General features: G+C 45.4%; 1 protein-coding gene across 2 annotated transcripts in view; it reads right to left on the reverse strand.

Annotated features, from left to right (window-relative positions):
* CLHC1 (clathrin heavy chain linker domain containing 1) overlaps positions 1 to 20,222 on the reverse strand; it is a 660,301-nt gene that overhangs the window by 82,934 nt on the left and 557,145 nt on the right. The window lies entirely within an intron of this gene.

Genomic DNA, 20,222 nt, shown 5'->3' on the forward strand with positions numbered 1-20,222 from the left:
TGTCTGTGAATGTTTATTTTTGTGTGCACGTAAGTCTGCAATGTGGAATGTGTAGGAGATTTTGACTGGCTGATCTGGTGTTTCTGAGGTTAATGGGTTCCAGTTTGTGGTGAAGGTAAAATGTGGTTTTGTGGTGGACGGATTTGTATAAAATGCAGTGTTCACTGAAGGCAATTCGATGGGGCACGGTGGGGGCAGAGGAGCTGGGTGAAAGCTGGGGTGACATGAGTGTTTGGGTAGACGCCACTTATGTCTGGCTTGCAGGGGCCCAGGAAGGTTCCATGTGTTAATATCCCCGCAGGCATATTGCGATACAAAAATATCGCCATATTTTTGCGGCGATATTGAGGCACGGACCCTGCGGGGGACACCCCCGCAACCCCAGCATTATTTTCAAATGTATGGGGGATACCCCCACAACCTCCGCTCCCACAAATTAACCCCCCAAAAAATATCACCTATGGCGTTCAAGATGACCATATATACGCCGATACATTTGGTGGGGATAATATGTGGGGATACCCCCAGGAAGCTGTTGGAGAGGCCAATGAAGAGAGACTTTCCGTAGTCCAGCTTGGACTGTGGTGAGGAAGTTGTCAGCGGGAGGGCTGTGTCTTATCTTGCAGAGGAGGTGTAGTTGTATGTTGCATGCAGCATGATTTGATGAGGGCAACTATGTGATGTGTGAGGAAAAGATGGGGATCGATGTGAAACCAAGGTTTTGACAGGTGTGCAGCAGAATATGTTTGTGTTGTCTGGGGTGAGTTCTTTGACCCAAGGGCTGCGTTGAGGTTAGTGCCCATGGGGAGGTATTCCACGTTGGGAGGGTTGAGTTTGGGGAAGTAGGTAGCCATTCAGGTAGTGATGGTAGAGAGACAGGTTTGAGGATATGGAGTGGTGAGAGGGGGATGTGTGTTGTCTGCGTATTGGCCGAAATGGATGTTGTAGTTGCTAAGGGTCTGTCCAAGAGATTCTGCATATAGGTTGAAGAGGAGTGGAGACAGGGAGGATCCTTGAGGCACTCTGTACTTGACTGGAGTGGGGGGGATTGACAGGTGGGTACAGAGTCAAAGTGTATCCTGTCAGTGAGGAAGGAGGTGCACCAGTGGAGTACGCAGCCCAAGCATTTCATCCTGCTGGATAGGATGTTTAGGAGAATGGTGTGGTCAATAGTGTCAAAGGCTGCAGAGAAGTAAGGCATTGTGCCCTTTGTCAATGATGTTGTGGAGGTCATCAAGGATGTAAAATGTTGTGTTCTCAGTGGTGTGGCCGGCCGGATCAAAAGCACAATTGGAAAGGGCTGAGGAGGTTGTTTGTGGTGATGTGTGGCTGGAGTTGGCTCTTGATGAATCGTTCCATGATTCTGGTGAGGAATGACAGGATAGGGATGGGGATGGGGATGGGATGGGATGGGATGGTATTTTTCAGGGCATGTGGGGTAGAGGGATGGTTTATTGAGGAGGAAAGAGGTTTTTCCAGTTTTGGGTGTAGAATGTATTGTACCATGTGGGAGACAGGAGTTTATGAACACATATCTGGTACTGACTATGCAACTAGACCTTCAACAATGCATAATGAACACCTGCACCAATGGAAATCAGGTACCAGCAGCCCAATGAACCTTATATGGTCTCCAGGATCCTACCACTTCAGACATGGGCTTAAATAGCCAATCTTCCCACCCACTAACCAATTAATTCATCAAGAGCTTCCCCGCTCCCTCTTACAGATTACACTCTGTACATCAACCAAGACATGCTCAACCCTTCAAAAACCACCCACAATGTACTTGCGAATTTTATTTTTTCTACCCTCCCCCCATACTGCATTCCCACACCTACACATGTTGACGGGATGAATCTAGTTAGTACACAACAGAGCATTACACCTGGGACTCATAGCATTACAAAAACCAATGTCCAACACATCTAAAATCTCACTGTTCCACAGACAGTGGGACTTCAAAATCTGCACTCATCAACACGTCTACCTCTTTGTCCACTAACCTCAGCCCTTCCGGCAACTCAAGAGCCGGTAAGAATACAATACATTAAATGAAATCATATTTAGACCTGCAATTCATCCGTTTTCCAAGATTAATGATACAGGGGAGGTAACTTTGAAAACTGTATGGAATGCAGTTAGAGATTTGCTCATAGCATAGCACAAGAAAGAAAAGAGCTCTTGTGGAAAAGAAGGTGAAGGGAGAAGTATGAACCCCTGAGATTTTTTTTGAGGGAGCATAAGGAGCAGAGCTACCCTATATTGATGGAAATAAGAGACAACAGCTATATAACATGTTGGTATAAGGGTTATGTAAGAAATTGAGATGTCAGGCAAGAAAACACTCCTAAGGTAACTCCTTCATGCCCAGTGACAATTGATTGCCAGCCCACAATAATCAATCTCCTTTTAATGGATACTGTACAAAGTTACAAATTGCTTCCTACTAGCACAATTTTATAAAACTAGCTGCTCCCGGCATAACATAAGCCGTTCTAGCAAATCTTAAAGGTCAATATCGTCGGTAATTCATAGGGTCACTTCTGTCTCCCTTCGTAAATATCGTAATTACCACTGATCGCTTACAGGAAGGGGGCGTAGATCCCTGTGGATTATTAATATTCATTGAAAAGGCTAAACATATAGGAAACTGTCTACTTTTGAATTTGAAAGGCATATGTATCAGATGGAATGAGAGGTATGTGCGGTATAACAACAGTATATAGGTTTAATCAATAGATTACAGTTTATTCCATCAATTGCACGGGCCTCTGATACTTTTTTTTTAGACGCGTAATTGTCAAGTCCATATGATGGCATAAGATTGCGTAGTAGCATAATTACAGCAGCTACTTTCAGTTTTAGCTTGTGAGTAGGCATTCGGCCTACAACGTTTCACTCTTTAGAGGCTGAAACATTGAGCCAGTAATTAACTGTTCATTGACACTGGAACCGCAGTGCCCTGTGTGAAGAGAAGTGGGGGTCGGAAAGAAGTAACTTGAAATTATTCTGAATGTTTGCGATAGTGGAAGGTGACCAGATAGAATCATGCTCATTCTGTAAGTGGAAGGGCAGACAGAGGTGCACTTTGCTATTTGGACAGTAGAATGCAACCTAACACTGATGAATTGCATCAGCTGAGTATGGAAAAATGCCTAAGCATTTCATATATATATATATATATATATATATATATAAATAGATAGACCAATCCATTGATTGCAGAGTAACATGAATACAACACATTAATAGGTTTTATACATTAGGTTAGGGAGAGCATTGCTTCTTCTAGATGAGCGTTTGAGGGTCGGTCCTTAAAGCCCTTCCAAGAATATTTAACAAAAACCTGTGAACCGTCTCTGGGCGTATTCTTAGGGTCATCTGTGACACACTAAAGAAAATAAACATACAGCGTGTTAATTTAATGGGACCTGTCATGAACATTCAAAAATAGGAAGAATACAACAGACAGTACTATACCCTCATACAAAGGCATCTAATGAGAAGACCACAACAGACGTTGCTGTACTCTCATCCAATATTAAACCCTTTTTATGCCAATACAGAAAGTGAAAATGTAATAGTTGACAATTGAGAGGCATTGGAAAGCCACTGTACAGTGGAATACAGTTACTTGTCCCGAGTGGTGAAAAGGGTCTGCACAAATTCTAATGGCCTTTTGTGGCACAATTTCGTTCACCTTCTCAGCAGAACTTCTAAAGTCTCCTCCGTTTCATGACAGACGCATCACTTCCCAAAGTTGGGTTATTTTAAGCATGACAAAGGCCATTGTCACGTCAGCACAAGATCTATCATTGAAGTAAGTTACATTTTATTTTGTAAATGCTGCTTTGTTATGGGGCAGGGTTACCTTAAGGGCGTTCATCACACTCCCCAGAGAAGGTGCTGCAGAACGTGGGATATATTGACCCACTCAACAGTATTTCTTCCACATCACCAAGCTGCATTTGCGCAGATACAGCAAAATGGCTGTGCTGGCTCTTGTGAGCGCAATGGCCACAAAACTGCGTTTTGCAGCAAAAAAATAAAAATAAACGGCTGCAACGTCCTGCCAAGCACACATCAGTGGAGGAGTGTGCCTGTGTGTTCTGACACATACAAATGGAATAAAGTGAAAAGGCAGAATTGCTTTGCTGAAACCCCAAAATCCCCATTGAAAAGGAAACTTTTTCACCTTTAAAAAATGCTGCTTTGATGCTAATTCCATCTATTATTTCTTAAACCACTGTGATTAATAAGGCCCTGCCATGCACATTCATATTCCCATTGTGCTTCAGCAAAACCAACAGGACCCCTGAATGACAGACTCTGTTAAGCTAAATCTGAAGGAAAAAAAAACCCCAAGAAACTTCACTTTCTGCCGTGCACGGGAAACACTTTATTTTGTGCTACAAAGTGTCAAAGGAATGAACCCTGAAAAAGAGATTATAGCTCTGTGCACATGTCCATTCCATGATACCTTTGCCTTGTACAGACTGTTGGGTACAAGAAACTAACTATGGCTGCAAGACAATATTGGGAAGTCAGATGGCAAAATCGAATTTGAAAAGAAATGCTAGCAGTTTTCACCACATGTGTAAAATGGGCTATGCAAACCAAAGAAAAATAAATGCCTGTTTTAAAGGAAAAGTAATATGTTGAATGAAAGCTTGTCTGTGCTTAGCAATGAGAAGGGGTTGGCTGCTGGAAAACACATGTGGGCTATTTTTATTCCACAGGCTTGTTTTCTTTTAATTCAGGACCAAATAAAAGAAAATAAAGGTTTTAAACTGATTTGGCTAGATTTTGCAAGCTTACAAAAATAGGTTATTCTAGTTGTCAGAGCTAAGGCTTCCCCCAAGGAAGGGAGCCAAAATAAACTTCCAGGACATGAAAGTGATAATTGCTAGGTTGGAAAACTGTGACTGACCAGGACAAAGAAACTTCACATACTAATCAGACTTCAGTCTGCGCAGGGGCCTCTTTCAATAGGAATTCTGGGACATCAAAGTGTGAAGTGGATAAGGGGCAATAAACCTCCAATCAAGCTGGAAAAACCCATCCTCCCTTTGGCGGAAGTGACAGTTGGTGGTAGCTGAAAAAGAAAAAAAATGGTCCAGGGTAGGACAAAGGACTGCCATTTGCTTCCAAAAGACTACTTTATAAATAAACTTTAAAGACTTACCTCTGCAGCAAGATGTTGTAAAAATGTAAACATTTCGCAGTTTAAAAGTGATTTTGTGTTTTATAACTTGAGAGCTTGTAGACGTCACTGACACCTTGGGAATAGAAATGGCAAAGTATTGCATATTATAAGAAACTTATCCATGTTGCCAATGCAAATTTGTATACTTACATCCCTTATGATAATCCACACATGTGTATAAATTTATGGAATTTTAGGCCGAATCTTTCATACTCAAAATTACCAAAAATGATAAGAAGGGCGAAACGATGTCTCACGGATTTCAGGATTGGACGGCTGCGCTCTACATAAAATATGTGACCTGATTATGTAATTTATTAATATGCCACAACTGTACAAATGTGTAAATTCTGTTATAACTGATGTTTGGCAAAAAGGTCTGTGGGAAGTCTTTTCACCTCAAAAAAGTACAACCCCTAAACTGAGTCACAACCTAGGGGAGGCAGCCAACATTGATTGCCCAATCCAGTTGGTAGAGGCGTGTTCAGCAGACCCTGACCAGCCATATACTTCGATGATGTCGCTATGTATTATAAATAAGAGTGCCTGACAAGACTCTAGGCACACACTCTTCCTGAAGTTCCCACGCTGCATTCTTGTTCCATTCATCATCCAGATTCCAGGCCCCAACTACAAGGCCAAAGCATTGCTGACCCTACTCCAGGGCCCACTGCAAAACCCAAGCAGTGCTGATCCTATTCCTAGCAAGGCCACAAATCTGAAAACCCACTAATCTCCCATTAAAAAGGGGAAAGCTGTGGTACCTTTTGCATCCTGAACCAGCCTGGCTTGCTGCCCACTAACTGCATGCCCGCTGCCATGCTGCTATCCTGCAATCCTGCCCTCCAGCTGACCTTTAGTATCCAGTAACCAGAATTGCCATTCCAGTCCTTGCCATCCGGTGACCATAACTGCCCAGCTGTTTGCCAGGCGCGCTGCCGTGTATTGACCAGAACCGCTGACGGTCAAAAAATCCCAAACTCAAAGCGGACTGCAAGTATAAATCACCACCCCATAGAAATCCATAGTATACCTTGCCTTTGTCCTTATCCCACGCTCTAAGCCATTTTATCGTTATCCTGATAATTTGTAAAACTGTCAGAATTATCCGTGCAACCCTGCCCTTGATTTCTAGTGCCAGTGCCATCTCTCTTTTCAATTTTGTCTTGTGTAATCCTATGCCATTAGTCATATTTCGAGTGATCGGACTGGTTTCTGCCAAGGTTGGGCGCTGGGGTGATAGGATTGAACTCGCGAAACAACCTTGGATCTTACTGTGTTCGTCTTTGGTGGCCTAGCCTGAATACTCTGAATACTCTAGTGCAGAGTAAAACTGTTCTTGTCACAACGGATTCCTTTCCTCTTTCACGGTTTCATTTTACTCAAAGCGCACCTTTTTATATCTTGCACAACTCATCCAATTTACCAGCTAAAGACTTACTTTCACTTCCATATTATCCCTCTGCTATACCTCTTTCCGCACTCCAAATCAGTGTATTTCACCCGTTTTTAGTAAAAACCCTTTGGGTAATTTAAGGCGGGAATTGAAAAAATGCAACTTTTATACGTGTCATTTTACTGCAATCTATTTTTAACTTTCCACTCATTTTCGAACTGTATGCTTTTGGTAATCCATTCTTTGTGATATTTAGTGTCTTTGTATTGTTGCTTTAGTGAGGAATTCTATTTGCTTCAAAGTTTTTAACACACATTCATTATTTATTTGTCCATTTCCGACTGTCATTTCATAACATTGCAAGGGGTTTAAAATCCATTTTTCTCTGCGAGGGAAGGTCAGATTTGGATTCCGTTTCTTATTCCTGATTACCTGCTGCTTCTGTTAATCCACTCAGAATTGATTATTTGTGGGTTGAGGGAACATTGCAGGGGGAAATCCGAACTTGGGTACTTTCTTAAACCAAAAAGTGTTCCTATTCCGTTGTGTTGTGCATCTGTTCCACTAGAAGGTTAGACCCAGTGCATTGCTCACATTCTCATTGTAATTATCACCCCATTGGTGATTGCTGCCCCATATTAAAAAGTGTATGATTTCTTTTGAATTTTAAAATAAATAAATATTGCATTTTACCAACCAGCCTGGTTCATGGTCCATTGTGACCCGGGGTATTTGAAAAGGGGGTGTGATATGAGTGGTGTACCATCCCAAAAGTGAATCTGCATCAAATAAGGAGAAAAGCATCTCAATTGTGCGCTACATACTATCCCGAGACCAAGGTGTGTGTCGCTTGATTGAAATCCTTAACAAATTTGGGGACTCGTTAGCCGGGATTTGGGTTTTGGTTGCCACCCGTGACAGTCTAACACAGCAGACTAACCTGCAAGGTAGTAATACTTTGTGTGGTGGGAATACTGGGTTACAATGTACAAGCACCTCCCCAAAACAAATACTCCTAAGTACCAGGCCTGTGTCTAAAAGTAAAACTAAAATCAACCCCTAAATAGAAAGAAAAGCAATAGAAATCAGGTTACCCTTATATAAGTAAATAAATAAATAAAGAACATGTCCAAAATGACAGTAGTAGAAATCAATATGGCTAGGGAGCACCTTCTGCACAGGCTATTTGTCAGAGGTGAGTGGCCAGAACAGGATGAAAAGGTCTGGCTACAAGAAATAACAAAACAGGTCACCGCCATGAACCTGGATACATGGCAGGACGGTGGCCTATTACACCAAGCTTTGAGTGTATTATATATAACCCCAAAACCTAGAGGAGCAAATAAAAATTGTCAGGATCGCGGCCTACATGTATCTCCACATGGGAGTGATGCAGGAAAAGCAGGAGGAAAATGAAACTCTAGCGCAGAATCAATCTGAACTATTAAATCAAATCCAGGATGAACTAAAATTAGCAGAACAAAAATTACACAAGAGCAAAGAGTTGGAGGTAGAAACTGGCAATTACATAAACAAATATAAAGAGGACTTGGTCCTCCAACAACAGAATAAAGTAGACCAAGAGGCCCAATTAGACGCAGTTAGACTAGAGTGTCAGGAAAAGGTTGTCGACTCAACAATTAACCTATAGCAGGGTCTGCGCAGAGCAGATAGTTACCCTACAAGATCACAGAGAAATTGAAAGAGGAAAATAATAAGTTAATTTTGAGAGACTGCCACTCTTATACAGAATTTGATGAAGAGCACCAGAAATTCAATACCATCAGGAAACAAAGGGATGACCTGGCTGAACAGAGGCATCCTAAATCGCCCTAGGCCAGGAAATAAGCAAATAAAAAATATAGTTACTGGGAAGTGAGTTAGCCCTCCAGAAACTAAATGAACTCAAAACAGAGTATTGGAATCTACTGGAGCACGCCAGATGGGTAGTAAGTGCTCTGGAAGAGAACACCCAGACCAAAGATGCAAAAACTCAGGAGGGGAGTCTCCTGCAACAAAAATTGCCTCATTATTCCCAAACCATACAGGAAGCGCAGAGAGACAATGAGGCCCTCTTGAAAAGAATGATGGGCTCCACAAACAAGTGGCAGCGCAAGAGCAGGTCATAGAGTCCAGTAAAGCCTTGATAGCTGAGCAAAAGGCTACGATCTTTGCTTATTATCAAGAAGTAGGGGCCATTATCAAGAAGTAGGGGCCGAGAAGGAGAAACTAGCGAGGTTGGAGAAAGAGGGTGCTAGATTTAATCCTAACTGGAGGAACCCCGAACAGGTAGAGAGTGACAGGGTAACCCCTGATCATAGTATAAGGACCTCTGTGCTAAAGGACTCAAACCCATTTAATATGTTGAACACTGCCAACTTCATGTCTACCAGTTCACATGAGCCGGAAACCATGAGGCCGGCAGAATTCAATAGGTTTAGCATGGTGGAACTGACAGATCAGTGGCCCCCAGAAATTGATGGATGGGCGTCCCTGTATAGATATTCAAACATTAAGGCTGATGTCTCTGATAAGGAAGTCTCCTATGAGCAGAGGGACAGGAAATTAGATCCACAGAAATACTACCTTCCAAGGGACCAGTGGGTTAAATTTAATGAAAAACCAAATGAAATTAGGCCCAAAAAGAGCATTCTGAAGACCTCTACCCAATTAGGGCAGTGGGGGAGATACTCTGCCAAACCTGGGCGCAGGGAAGAGTCAGAAGACTACTCTCCTGAGCACCACAGGGATAGAGAAACTAGGCCTCTCCATTCTGCGAGCCCCTCTCAAGCTCACTGAATCAGGGAGTGCCTAGATGATCATGAGGGGGCCTCAAGTAGTAGCGCCTCTGAGTCTGAGGGCGAGTGGACTTGGGTGGCTAAGCCAAAGAAGGCAAACAAACAAGGCCATTAGGAGTGTCATAACCCCATACCATAAAAACACTAAATATTCTGTTTGGGAACACTTGGAGCTCTATGAGCAGATGATGGACATTTTTCATCTGTAAGACAACCAGAGCTGAATAGAGTATGTAAAATGGACCTTCTCCCCTGAGTACTCCAGCTTCTTTGTCGGACTGGAGGACCAGAACCATTCAAGATGGTCCACCTACATGGCGGCCATCTTGAAAAACTTTTCCACCCACAGAAACCCCAAAGAGGCTTGCAAAGCGGCCTACAATCTGCAGTGCGGGCAAGATCAGGCACCACGAGAATTTGTGCAGGAGCTCAAACGTGCCTTTGCACAAATCACTAGGAGGGTGTGCATGGATAGCAGGGAGTTTGTAACCACCTTATTTCATGCACTCCCAAAGTATATTATGACCCAGCTGGTGAGGGATTTCCATGACAAAAGAGCTCTGGACTCGGTCATAGAGCAGGCGACCCACATTTATGAGGTTCAGAAACCTGCAGAAAATAAAAATTTGGCCAAGAACCCCAAACCAGCCAACACCCCTGCTGCTTCTAAGGGGGCGGAAGTGAAGGTTGACCCCATTTTAGACCTAGAGATGGGGGAGCCTACAAATGTACCTACATAAAATCAGCCAAATCAGAGATCCAGAAGGCCTTCAGGCCAGTCACAAACAGGTGGCAGTCAGGGAGGTAATCCCACTAATGGGACCCCTAACTCACCTGATTATCAGCCCCAGATACAAGGGCACCCAACCAATCTTGGGGTATGTATGGACTCCCCCCAGCTCTGGGGGGGATCCAATCAGGTAAGTACCGCCCCGGGAAACTTCCCTCCTAACTTCCCCAGGGCAGGAATTCCCCAAATGCTGGGTTAAGTTTCTTTCCCCGGTACCCACAAAACCCCAACCTGCAGGACAAACCTCCTTTCATTCCCCAATTTCAGGAGCCCAGACAAACCAATCCGGGAGAGGGGAGGCCAAGGGTGGAGAGTTACCAAAATTCACAATCTCCAGGGTACTACGGGAGAAGTGATAGTTACCCTCCTGTGATCCACCTAGATTTGAACAAAGACCCCCGTACCAGCCGGAACGGGTGTCCCAACTGAAACGCCAGGTCCAGAATCTAACCCAGGATTTGGGTCGCATGTTGAGGGCTCAACAGAACCCTAAGATGAACATGGTGGCTCAGAACCCCACCAACCAAGGGTCTGGTACGCCAGAACAATGACAGGGAGAGAACCCTGACAACCCACCGGTTCCAGAGGAGGAGGCACGGGGGGGAAGGGAGGTGTAAAGCCTTAGAGGAAGCTTCCTTCCTTACTCGTGAAAAGCCCCTGACACCCCGGAACCGGAACAAAAATCTCCTGCCCCCGAAATCTGCAACCCAAGGAACAGAGGGTTGGTAGGAGAAATAAAGAACTCAGGTGAAGTACCTGGAAGTACCTTTTTGCCTCGCACGCTGCTTCTTGTGGATTACTGTTACAGACTCTGACCTGCTCCTTCCTTCTACGTGCTTAAATCACTGTTGTACAGCTAAAACAAGTGAAGACCCGCCCCTTAGGGCATTAGGGAATTAAAACTGTGACCGCGCGCGCACCAGGCGAAGTACCTAGAAGTACCTCTTTCCCTTACACACTGCTTCTTGTGGATTACTGTTACAGACTCCAACCTGCTCCTTCCTTCTACGGTATTTCTATCAGCAGAGACTTGAGAAAGCCACCTAGACTCTGTACCTTGTTATATATATTACATATATTTACAGCTTTATTTTCTTTTATTTAGTGTGAAAATAGCCATTGTATGGTTAAAACAACTGAAGCGCCGCCCCTTAGGGCGTTAAGGAGTTAAAACTGTGACCGCGTGCACACCAGGCGGAGTACCTGGAAGTACCTCTTTGCCTCTTCGCTGCAAAGTCGTTGTGGGGCAGTGGAGAGATACGGTTCCAGAGATTTACTGACAGGTGCCGACACCTCTCCTTTCCTTTCAGTGTTTAAGATGTTACAGTTTAAAATGCCAACACTGAAAACATGCATGCCGTTATAACAAACCCGTTGGAAAGAGCACCTAAACAAAGGTCCCAGTCGCTCACGGAAACGGCCTCTAAATTATTCGACGTCCACGCCAACAGAGAACCGTATATGTAAGGATACAAAACTTGCCTTCATTCAAGCGCCTTTGCGTGACATCTGCACATTTTGCAAGGACGCTCAACTTGCGACACCATCGAGAACTAATGCAGCAAGCTTGTCATCCGCTAGTGTGTTGCCCCAACCATTGACGCCGATGGTTATGGACAAAAGTCAATCACCTAGAAGATCCCTTGACAAGCGTCTGAACGCTCAGCCACAAATTTCACCAGAAGAAACTCCTGCATTGCCTATCACTGTCCAAAAAGAAGGGACCAAGGACATAGGGGACGTCCCCAATTCCTCACTGACCGACAGTGCTCTTTTGGAAAATACACCCACTGCGGAATTGGGTCAAAAGAATGTACCGTGCAGAAATGTACCGCCTGATTTTGCTATAATTGATTTAGACTCGAGTGTCTCTCGATTCTCGGCTCACTGCCTATCTCAAAATCTATCAGGCTCTCCCATTTTGTTTGATGAAAATGGAAATTCGAACTCCGAGTCAGTGGCCTCCTTCTATGCTCCTACACCACGGAGAGCGATTGCCCCCATATAGGACCTCTCGATTCCGCTACAAGTGGACTCTGCCTCCAAACTAATATAAATAACATTAAATGCCATGAATTTGAGGATTCTCTCCTAGAATAAATTATATGAGTCCTTTGATAAAAAAATTTACATCTCAATCCGCACAAATTGAAAAAATTCTGACATGGCAGGAAGAAACAGGTATTTGGTTGAGCCGAAAGTCGAGAGAAGCCCAGGTAGAATCAACGGTGAGTATTATGTGTGCTACGGTTGCCTGTCAAACTCATTATGTTTAGACACTCAAACAAATGCATCTGATGTAACACCAATATCAGTACATCCTAAATTAGGCTTCTCAATACCAGTGCATGATGGAATTATTCATGAAATGCCTGTGCAACCGTGGGCAGATGTAAACATGAAACCCCTCACTCAACCAGTGGTGTTGGCAGCTTCTAAAAATACATACACATTTTTTGCTAATTCGTCCAAAAAGGAATCCTGTGCGCCCGCACAAAGTTGCCCAAAAATCAAAAAGATTTGAAGAAAAATCTCTCAACAAATCCAAAACCATTTTTTTAATCCATTAAATTACCAAATAAAAGCTCTGTAATAGCTTCCAGTGCTATTTCTAAAAAATATCAACTACAAGCACAAGCAAGAGCCAGTCTTCAATTGGCTGCCTTGAATAAGGAGATCATTCCTTATGCCCCATTGGATGAACTGGTTGAAGCGGTCTCTGGGCGTGAATCAGCTTAGAGTGTTCCTGACGTAATTCCCGTTCCTAGAAAGGTCTCACCTACCAAAATTGCCTCGAATCTACCGGCGATTCCAGATTCCACTGACCTTCATCGCCAGGAGATTAGAAGAGCGGTGGATCCCTTTATGGCTGGACACCCACTTCTCCCAATAGTGGGGAGACCCAACATACTTGAGTCTGCCCATGAATGCTGGGAAGGTATGAATACAATCTGATAGACAAGTTCTGCCGATCAAAGAGACCCCAACTCTGAGGCTGTGCACTAGGACAGCTGATGTTGGCGGCGGAAGTACATAGGCCGACGTTAGGCAGAATCCTATGCAGTGCCCTTAGGGACCACTACACACAATTAAGACCACAGGTGGCCATACAAGTTTTACCTTTGGTACAAGCCTGTACTACTATGTCAGAGTGGTAGCAGTGGCGGAGCAGCCAAGCTTATCTGAAGAGTATATGAGCAGCAGCAGAGATTACACAAAGGGACCACAATTACTGTGACTCAAGCAAACACTGACTCAAGGTTTCAGGTATAAAAATATAAGTACATTTATTTTTAAACCATTCGTTATAAACACAACACTTCTATGAAACTTCTATAAAAACCACACGTTAAATATACTACAACTAACCAATTCACTTTGTACAGTAAGTCTCAAGGTAAGTACCCTGCGTTGGAATGAACTGGTGTTAGGCACAAAAAAACATGTTACCGCGAATACGATTGCGATCACTTTTTGACAGTTCGGTCTACTAAACAAACGCGTATCCGTGACATGAAATGCTACCAGGGCAAATACACACTTAGCACTTGAGATACCCTGAGGGCGTTGGAGGCAAAAATCACAGGCAATATTTTGGTTAGGCAGGCAAAATCAAGAAACACTCAAAGACAGGAGTTCAAAAGTCAAAGGGCCGGTGCCAGTTGCCGAAGATCACACGGTCAGACAGTTCAAGATTCAACGTAGCCAAAAGTATTTCGACATTGTCAATGTTCGGAAGCAAAGCAAAAGTTATAAGGAGGGAAGACAAGGGCAAGCCTTGGAAATGAAGAAAAAGGGATTCACCCAGTCTCCTCAACAGAACACAGTACCTTGTTCCAGTTGTGCAGCTGGTGCACTGGCAGTTGTTCCTGTTGGTTTCCCGTAGGACCACGATTCCTGGAGCTTTGTTGTGAAGGAGGACGTCTGAAGGGGTTCTGCACCACACACAGGGATAAAGCCGGCAGCAGCGACAAGGAATAAAAGGTGCGCTCCTTAAAAACAGGAGGGGCTCTTCAGGTGGCTATCCAGACCACTACAGCAGTGTGCAGCGATTTCGACAAAGGAAGAGGATCCTCTGGCTGTAGAAGATGTGCTGGTTAACCCCACCAAGCTCAAGGGAAGACGACTCTGGACTGGAACTTCTCTAAGTCGTTGAAGGGAAGATAGCTCGGGACTGCACCAGGGCTTCACCGGGACGGGGTAGTTGCAGCAGCCGTCGTTCTCTCCACTTATCTTCGGTTCCTTGTAGTTCCAGTGGCGACTCTGACGTCTAGCCCAAGAGTCCTGCCTTTTATGCAGAAAACCCCCCATTCACACAGCCTGGCTGTCAATCACCCAGCAGGGGGGTTGTCCAGCCCGGACAACTACCCTGGCCAATCATGACAAATTGTGACTTGGGTTTCCTAGGATACCCTGTGCAGGGGGTGACTACACCCCTCCCTCACATTCAGCCCACCTAGACACCCAGGCGCCTGGTGGAGGGCTTCTGAACAGAAAGCCCGCCAAAAGGTCGGTGAACAAAGAAGGCAAACCTAGTTTGCCGCGCAAAGTAAAACCCAGGAAGGACTTTAACAAAAAGAAATGGCAAATAAACCCAACCAGAGCCAAAAGAAAGATGATTTGGTCAGGCGGGTTTATGTTCGAGGCTAATATAATAGCCAAGACCAGTACCACGTTTATCTAATATAATCGCGGTAGAAAAGTTAGGGTAGATACCACTGCCACCAGCCAAGTCTAAATGTCAAAAGAGCGAAACAATGCTCTAGGCCCGCAGGGGTCTGCAACCTTTGGCTCTCCAGATGTTTTGGACTACACATCCCATGATCCCTCACCATTAGCTATGCTGGCTAGGACTGATGGGAATTGTAGTCCACAACATCTGGAGAGCCAAAGGTTGTAGACCCCTGAACGAGTTAACCCTTTCCAGTACTCCATGGAAGATGGGTTGTACTGGATCTGTGGTAGATTGACTAAGGAAAGTTAATGGTAACTTTACTGTTTTCTGGGGGACAGTAGTCGCCTCCGAAATTGAGTCGGGGTAAGTCTTAAACACAACCCTGTGCCACGGCACTGAAGGTGCTGGGTGACACACCAAGAAGGGGGCTTCTGAAGTGGTGTACTTCAGAGTCCACAATCATAAAAACAGATAGAAACACATAGCAAAACACAGGTAAGAGTGGGGGAAAAGCTCTCACTCTTACCAAGTGGAAAAAAATAAACGCCAGAAGTCCAGCAAAGCTGCTGGGGGACTCACTAGGTGAGGGAAAATAGCCACAGATGAGAATTCTCCCTAACACTCGCCCCCCCCCCCAGACTAAGGGACAGGAGGATTTAATCCACTCCTGGATGGACCTCATACCTCTAGTCAGTTACAAACATCCTAGAGAGACCATCAGCATTTTGGTGGAGACTTCCTGTTCTGTGCTCAATGGAAAAATCAAATCCTTGCAGGCAGATTGACCATCTGAGTAATTTTGGGTTTTCCCCTTTCATTTGCATCAGCCATCTCAAGGGTTGGTGGTCAGTCTGAATGGTGAAGGTAGATCCATACAAGTATGGTCTAAACCTCTTCAGTGCCCGCACAATAGCAAAGCATTCTCTTTCTATTGTTGCCCACCTTGTCTCAGGATCCTTTAACTTCCTGCTGATGAAACAAATGGGATGTTCCCTACCTTTCTCATCCAGTTGACTAAGGACTGCACCTATACCTACATTAGAGGCACCAGTTTGTACAATGAAGGGTTGGTGATAGTCAGGAGCTCTTAGGACTGGAGCTTGACAAAGGGCTTTCCTTAGACCTTCAAAGGATTGATTGCACTCCTCATTCCACCTGAACATTTTTGGAAATTTGGGAGAGGCGATGACATTCAAGGGAGAAGCTATGGTCCCATAGTTCTCTATGAAGTTCCTAGAATACCCAGTGAGACCTAGGAAGGCTCTCACTTGGGTTTGAGTAGTAGGGGTGGCCCAGTTTTGTACAGCTTGTACTTTGCTAGGCAGTGGCCTGATTTCACCTCCTCCTACCTCATGTCCAAGGTAGTGTCATGATCTCTGCTTCCAAAAGATCAGGACTTGCCCGACTCCCTTGGAAGCAGACCCATAACCCCGGTTCCGAGTGCCAGCCAGTCCCAATTGGGACCTTTTGGACCCTGTCCTGGCGCCAGTGGCACCAGGCTCATAAAGATGCCCAGTCCCAGCGCTGGAAGCGCCGGGCTCATAATGCTTGGGTGGACTTACCTGCAGCAGACCATGCTGCTTACTTACCTGCCAGTTGAACCCCTGATCCTCTTCTGTTTGGGACTACTTTTCCTGTTGGGTGGGGCAGGAGCCACTCCCTAGGTTCAGAACACTGGAACTCTTCTGGAAAGCAGGAACTCTTTTCTTACCTAGGCGTGGCTGTGGAAGGAGACACCTAAGCACTACAGGAGGCTATTTAAACCACACCCGATGGATGAATCTTGCTTTGTGTTATTCTGCATTCTCTGCAGCAGAAGGCTCATTGTGTCTTCTGCTTCTGATCCTGGGCCTAAGGGAACAAAGGCTTACCATCCTGGAATCCAGTCTTCAGCAGCACCTGTAAAGACAAAGAAAGAACAGGTTAGCACTACGGTCTTCAGTGGCAGCGCATCTCTTACCTGGTCCATCGGCTGTCACCAACGCCTCGCGCTGCATTCCGGCATCTGAAAGACAAAGGCTTACCTACTCTTCGCATGCTCCGGAGGTCTTTGCACTGCATTCCGGCATCTGAAAGACAAAAGCTTACCAGCTCTTCCCACGCTCCGGCGGCCTTCGGCGCTGCATCCCGCATCTGAAAGACAAAAGAAGGTGCGTTTAAAGACATTGGGCAACTTTATTACTCACGTGCCATTACTCCTTCCCACGCCAAATCCAGTGGGTATTCCAGCACCCTTCAGCTTCTCTAAAGCTCCGAACTTGTACCTGCAAGATAAAAGGGACAGTTAGTGCGCATCGTGAAGCAGGCTACAAGCGCTTACTTACGTGCTTCCAGGCGCTTCTATTCCTCACACGGGTTCGATCCTCAACTCTCGTCAGCCCGCCATCCGCCATCGCCGGAACCCTGCAAAACAAGAGATATCATTACAAAAGACTTAAGACATTTGAAGTGCCCAGAACTTACCGTTCGTGCAGTTAACGACGGACAGCAGTCCTCTGAGGTCAAGAGGCCTGCACCCTTATCCAGTGAAGAAACTGGTTACGGCACCCTGCCCCGAGGCAGATGGAGAGCTCGGCGTTCACTTACCTAAGGTGAGGGCGTTAACCTTTGGGGTTCTACAGGAGAAGAGAAAGGGAAGAGGAGAGAGGCACCCAATAACCCCAGTTCATTAATCCCATATTTTCTATCTGCAGACATCTTACTCTTCGAGTCAGACATACAGTGCACAGAGGTCCAGCCCAAAGAGCCAACCGTGTGTTACACATCACCTTTGAAGATACGGCATTCACCCAGTCAAGACCGGCGCCTCTGCGGGAATCAGGTGAGCGTTACAGGTAGACCACTGAACTCTGACCAATTTGACATTTGCTTGCCTTTATGGCCAGATGGCCATTCAAGAGCCTGTAATACATAGCCTAGGTGCTCAACATGTTCTTTCCATGTACGCCTGTACACTGCAATGTCATCCAAGTATGCCCTGCAGAAGTCCTCCATCCCATTCAGAACTTGGTTGACCATCCTCTAAAATGTAGCAGGTGCACTCTTTAATCCAAAAGGCATTACCTTGAATTGGTAGAGGCCAGCAGGGGTGGAAAATGCAGTTTTCTCCTTGGCATGGTCTGTCAGGGCTATTTGCCAATAGCCTGACGTTAGGTCAAATGTGCTTAGGTACTTGGCTGCACCAAGTTTGTCCACCAGCTCATCTGTCCTAGGCAAAGGATGGACATCAGTCGTAGTGACTCCATTTAGAGCTCTATAGTCCACGCAGAATCTCAATTCCTTGGATCCTGCCTTTGGTACAAGCACAACTGGGCTAGACCATGGGCTAGTAGAGGGTTATATTATCCGAGTTCAAGCATCTTGTTGACCTCATTCCTTTTGTGGGATCTGACATTGTCTGACATTCTGTACCCCCTGCTTTTGACAGGCAAACAGTCACCAGTGTGTATGTCATGCTGGCCCCAAGGTGTCAAGCCTGTTGAAAGTGAGAACAGGGAGGCAAACAGATTTAACAGTAACTTGCACTCATCCTGGTAGTCAGATGTGAGACTGGAAAGAGATTAACTCCTTCCACATGCTCATCTAAAGGTAAGCCTCTGAGGAGGTCAGGTAGAGGTTCACTCTCCTCCTCCTCCTGAGCTGAAGCTAGAAGCAAAGCTCCTATGTCAGATCTGGAGACATAAGCCTTTAAACGGTTGGTGTGAAAGACTCTGGGAGCCTCCTTAGGATTGCCTAAGTCCACCAGATAGTTCACCTCTTCAAGTTTGCCCACAACCTTGAAGGGTCCTATTAATTTGTCCTGCAAGGCCCTCTGCCTTGTGGGGACCATAACAAGAACAAGCCGGTCTTGAGTAAACTCAACCATGTTAGCCTTTTGGTCATGCCAATGTTTGACCAGAGCTTGACCAGCCTTCAAGTTATCACTTGCCTCTGCCATCATGTGTGACATTCTCCTCCGGAGACCTATCACATAGTCAGTTACTCTGACTGGCTTGGGGGAAGGAGCACTCTCCAATCCCTCCTTAATCAGGGCCAATGGACCTCAGACTGGATGGCCATAGAGAAGTTCGAAGGGACTATAACCTACTCCCTCCTGAGGGACTTCTCTGTATACAAAGAGAAGTCATGGCAGTAGAAGGTCCAACTTTCTTCCAAGGGGTTCTTCTAAAGCACCTATCATGCTCTTCATAGTTCTGTTAAACCTCTCTACCATCCCATTGGTTTGAGGGTGGTAGGCAGTTGAGAACTTGTAGGTGACTCCACAGGTTTTCCACATGGTTTGCATGTAGTGGGACATAAAATCTGATCCCCTGTCAGATATCACCTCCTTAGGAAAACCTACTCTAGTAAAAATACCAAGTAGGGCCTTAGCCACAGCCGGAGCCGTAACTGTCCTCATAGGTATGGCTTCAGGAAATCTAGTGGCATGGTCCACTACAACCAGGATAAACCTGTTGCCTGAAGTTGTGGGAGGGTCAAGAGGACCAACAATGTCAATCCCGACCCTCTCAAAAGGAATTTCGACCGCTGGGAGAGGCACCAAGGGTGCCACATTCTTGGATCCGCTCTTGCCAGAGGTTTGGCAAGTGTGGCAGCTTCTGCAGAATTTGTCTACTTCTGTACCCATCTTAGGCCAGTAGAAGTGCAGAGATAGCCTTTCTTTGGTCTTCTTAAAGCTTAAGTGACCAGCCAAAGATACCTCATGGGCTAACTGCAAAAACTGGAGTCGGTTCACTGGAGGTACTGCAAGTCTTTTGTAGTCTCCAGGGGTTGACTCAGTTGGTTCACTGTAGAAGAGGCCATCTTCCCAGTGCAACCTATACTTCCCAAGCTCAGTCCCATTGAGCTGAGAAGCTGCCTGTAGGCGAAGACCTTCCAAGGTAGGACACTCTCTTTGTCCCTTACTGAAATCATCTCTGTTGGGTCCACCTTCTGCCAGTAAAGACTGCAGCTCAGGATGGTCAACAGGGTCAAGACCGCTTACCAAGGTAAGATCCTCTTCTAGATCTGATTCCTCAGTATCTAGTTTGACCGTACAGGGTTGAATCTCACACTCAGCCTCAACTGGTGTGGGAGTCACAGGTGTGCTTTGGACAGTCTCAGAGATGTCCTTCTGGGCACAGGAGGAGTGCTTGCTGGTTTCTTGCTGGCAGACTTAGGTTTCCCCTTTGTCTTTTCTTGTCCTGCAATGGCAGTAAGTAAGTCCTGCGACTTGGGGCGATAGCTTCTTCTATCATGTCCCCAGGAGAGCCTCTTAAGGTTCTCTCCCTTGCAGACTTTGTGAGCTCCTGCTTCCTTCTGCTGGGGAGCCTGGGGGTGCTAGACACAACTCCAAGAGTTTTAAGGTCATTACC

This window comes from Ambystoma mexicanum, chromosome 4q, assembly GCF_040938575.1.
Source record: "Ambystoma mexicanum isolate Mex_15411 chromosome 4q, UKY_AmexF1_1, whole genome shotgun sequence".
Classification (NCBI taxonomy): domain Eukaryota; kingdom Metazoa; phylum Chordata; class Amphibia; order Caudata; family Ambystomatidae; genus Ambystoma; species Ambystoma mexicanum.